At 47.7% G+C, this 4,272-nt stretch overlaps 1 pseudogene across 1 annotated transcript; it reads left to right on the plus strand.

Annotated features, from left to right (window-relative positions):
• The first annotated feature begins 826 nt into the window (after positions 1-826).
• Positions 827-3,976, plus strand: LOC308242704 (telomeric repeat-binding factor 2-interacting protein 1-like; annotated as a pseudogene). The gene is made up of 4 exons: positions 827-848; positions 2,286-2,813; positions 3,049-3,135; positions 3,346-3,976. The product of its transcript is annotated as a telomeric repeat-binding factor 2-interacting protein 1-like (transcript).
• Positions 3,977-4,272: the final 296 nt, after the last annotated feature.

Raw genomic sequence — 4,272 nt, forward strand, 5'->3', positions numbered from 1 at the left:
CCCTTTGGTGGGCCTATGCTCTAACCACTGAGCAACACATGCCAGGGCAAGACCTTCTTGAAATGGGTCCAGACTATGAGAATATTTATTCACCTTATGGATCCTCAAAATGCAGGAGACTCTCCATAATCTGATAGACACGATGACCTGTTCTGGGTGTTAGTCAGCCTCATTCTCTACCAGGGGTCCTCAAACTTTTTAAACAGGGGGCCAGTTCACTGTCCCCCAGACCATTGGAGGGCCGGACTATAGTTTAAAAAAAAAAAACTATGAACGAATTCCTATGCGCACTGCGGGCCCGGGACGAGTCGGCTGCTAAGCAGGACAGGCAGCGGCACCCGGCGGGCCGGATAAATGTCCTCGGCAGGCCGCATGTGGCCCGCGGGCCGTAGTTTGAGGACCCCTGCGTCATCCTGGTTTGCTCAATGGATTTATAAATAAAATGGACTTCCCCTTACAAGGCTGACATACTTATTGCCATTATTGATGCTCAATTAGTAATAAACAGTAACTAATCCTTAGCCCCTTGCACTTGGGGACAGCCAGATACCTGGAGGCAAAATGAGCAGGTCATAAAGTGGTGATGACTTGACCCCCACTAGGATAGGCACTCCTCCTGATCTGGATTGATTTCCCCTGCTAGCATCTCTGGCAGCACCTCTGCCCAAGGCTGGTTAGGTGCCTTATGCACAGTTATGGTATCTCACACTCATAAATAGTGTTCATTTAAATGCAAAAAGACACCCACACTCATTTTTTGAATAAGGAATCCCATTAGTCATAGATTAATTCTGATGCATGAAAGGAAAAGAGAACATTTTCAATCATGCCCAATAAAGAGTACATCTGTGAAATTATAGTATGAAATTGAAAATATATTTTTCTTGATTGTTGGGAGATGCTATTCTCCTGTAGAGATACTATGTTCTAGGTAGTGAACTCAGGTCACAAACTATATATATATATATATATATATATATATATATATATATATATATATATATATATATTTTTTTTTTTTTTTTTCCCCCACAAAAGCATGGGGCTCTTTTAGGCTATGCAGGAAAGATGTTTTATTTTCAGGCATCTACTGAAGGAAAGAATAGCAATAGGTCATCACTATGTTGAATACGACTACACAACCAGAAAACAATATTATGTAAGCTCTTCTAAATAATTTAGGAAAATACAGCCATGCACCACTTAACAGAGAAATGCGTCATTAGGTGATTTTGTCATTGTGTGAACACCATAGAGTGCACTTACAAAAACCTAGCTCAGTGGTCGGCAAACTCATTAGTCAACAGAGCCGCAGTTTGCCGACCACTGACCTAGATGTTATAGCCCACTCACTACACACCTCGGTTATATGGTATAGCCTAGTCACTATAGTGCTTCTTGGCTACAAACCTGTACAGCATGTTACTGCATAAAACAACATGAGATTAAAAACAAAACAAAAACATGAGATTACATCAAGCACAAGAGAAAATGATACAATCAAGAGACTAGGTAGCCCTACTGGTGTGGCTCAGTGGTGGAGCCTTGACCTAGAACCAGGAGGTGGAGGTCCAGGTCAGGTCACATGCCTGGGCTGCTGGCTTGATCCCCCGTAGGGAGCGTGCAGGAGGCAGCTGATCAATGACTCATCGTTGATGTTTCTCTCTCTCCCTCTCTCTTCTTCTCTGAAGTCAATAAAAATATATATGTATAAAGGATACTTGGCCAGGCTGGCGTGGCTCAGTGGTTGAGTGTCGACCTATGAACTGGGAGGTCACGGTTTGACTCTCAGTCGGGACACATGCCCGGGGTTCAGGGCTCGATCCCCAGTGTGGCCTGCAGGAGGCAGCTGATTGGTGTTTCCCTCTCACAGATGTTTCTATCTCTCTCCCTCTCCCTTCCTCTCTGAAATCAATAAAAACCTTTTATTTTTTTTAAAAAAAGTTATTTTTTACTAACTTTGTGGCCTCCCTACAAGGTATCCAGGCACAGAAAGCTTTTGTTTAAAAAAGTTTGTTTTACACAAGTGATATAATTATAAGACCTTCTGCTTCCCGATGCAAAGGATACTGTTAATTTGCTCCAGCTGCCATAGTTAAATAGTACAGTCTGGATGGCTTAATCAACAGAAATTTATTTTCTCATAGTTCTGGAGGCTAGACGTTCAAGACCAAGGTGTTGGCAGGGTTAGGTTCTTCCTCGGCACCTGTGTGTGTCTAAATGTTCTCTCATAAAACACCAGGCAGGGTTTGCTCAGTGCCCGGTTCTTCTGGTCTCTGCGTCAGCTGTGGCGGAGGCGATGGATGTGGGCAAAGACAACGGGCCCACTCATTCCTCCACTCTGTTCGCGAGGGAAGATGGCAGCTCCATATCCTTCTACGTGCGTCCCAGCCCGGCGAAACGCGGGCTCGCGGCGCTCACCCTGCGCGGCGGCGGCGGCACCCTGTGCCGGGGGCCGGGGCCGGGGCCGGGCGGGGGAGTGCTGCTGGCCCCGCCCGGGGAGGCCGCGACCGAGGCCCCGGGCGACTTCATCTCCACGCAGTGCATTCCAGACCGCGGGGAGCGCAACGGGAGGCTCCATTAGGAGGCCTGTCGGCTGGGCCTGGCCCCGGCGGCCCACCAGGCAGCGCAGACGAAGAGCGGGGCTCCGGCGAGCGCGCTGCCCTGGAGCCCGAGGGGCCGAGGGGCCGCCGCTCACGGGGACGACGTGGCCACCCTGACCTACGTGAAGGAAGATGCCAGCTCCACCAGCTCCGTCACGGGCAAGGTCTTGTGGAAAAGGATGGCGAAAAGCTCGCTCACTGCCGAAGCCGGTTTGGCTCAGTGGATAGAGCGTTGGCCTGCGGACTGAGGGGTCCCGGGTTCGATTCCGGTCGGGGGCATGTACCTTGGTTGCGGGCACATCCCCGGTGGGAGGTGTGCAGGAGGCAGCTGATCGATGTTTCTCTCTCATCGATGTTTCTAGCTCTCTGTCCCTCTCCCTTCCTCTCTGTAAAATATCAATAAGATGTATTAAAAAATAAAAAACCTGATAAAAAAAAAAAAAAGAAAAGAAAAGCTCGCTCACTCAGCACTGGTGGCAGTCCCTGAAGGACCGCGACTTAAAGCACCTGTGGGGCCAGGAGCATAAGTACCGTTTTTTAAAAATATATATATATATATTATTGATTTTTTTACAGAGAGGAAGGGAGAGGGAAAGAGAGTTAGAAACATCGATCAGCTGCCTCCTGCACACCTCCCACTGGGGATGTGCCCGCAACCAAGGTACATGCCCCCGACCGGAATCGAACCCGGGACCTTTCAGTCCGCAGGCCGACGCTCTATCCACTGAGCCAAACCGGTCAGGTCCGCATGAGTACCTTTTGGGGGACGCTCCCGTGAGCCCGTCCTCCCAGAAACTCAAGCGGAAAGCGGAGGAAGACCCAGAGGCTGCAGATAGCGGGGAACCACAGAATAAGAGAACTCCCGACTTGCCTGAAGAAGAAAAGGAGGAAGAAGAAGAATTTGTAAAGGAAGAGATCAAGGAGAATGAAGAAGCAGTCAAAAAGATGCTTACAGAAGCCACCCGGGGGTTTGAGGAGGTTGTGGTGGAGGAAAGCCCTGATTTTGAAATACACATAACAATGTGTGATGATGATCCACCCACACCTGAAGAAGACTCAGAAACACAGCCTGATGAGGAAGAAGAAAGTTTCTCCACCGGAAGTGGGAGCTGCAATTAGGATCATCCGGCAGTTAATGGAAAAGTTTAACTTGGATCTGTCAACAGTTACACAGGCCTTCCTAAAAAAACAGTGGTGAGGTGGAGGCTACCACCTCCTTTTTAGAGTCTGGTCAGAGGGCTGATGGGTATCCCATTTGGTCCCGACAGGATGACTTAGATTTGCAAAAAGGTGATGAGGATGCCCCAGATACATTGGTCAAAAAATTTGGTGCTCAGAATGTAGCTCAGAGAATTGAATTCCGAAAGAAATAATTGACAGGATAATGAGAAAAGAAAAGAGGTGTGGCAGATGAGGTGGTATTTTATGACCATTGAACTTCAGAGATTTTTATGTTGGAACTAACACGCCTTCTGACCAAATGCTGTCATTTGCTCTGCGAGTCCAAGATTTTGTAGCCACGCTGAGTTGTGTAGGAGGATAAAAATAAGACATTGGATATATTTAGAGCTGTCCCTGGCAGTATCAGTGTGTTTCCTGAAGGAAAATATAAACTAGAGAGAGGTTGGTCTACATAGTAATCTTTTTTTGGAATGAAACCTGCATCTTA

This window comes from Plecotus auritus (assembly GCF_963455305.1).
Source record: "Plecotus auritus genome assembly, chromosome: 2".
Taxonomy (NCBI): domain Eukaryota; kingdom Metazoa; phylum Chordata; class Mammalia; order Chiroptera; family Vespertilionidae; genus Plecotus; species Plecotus auritus.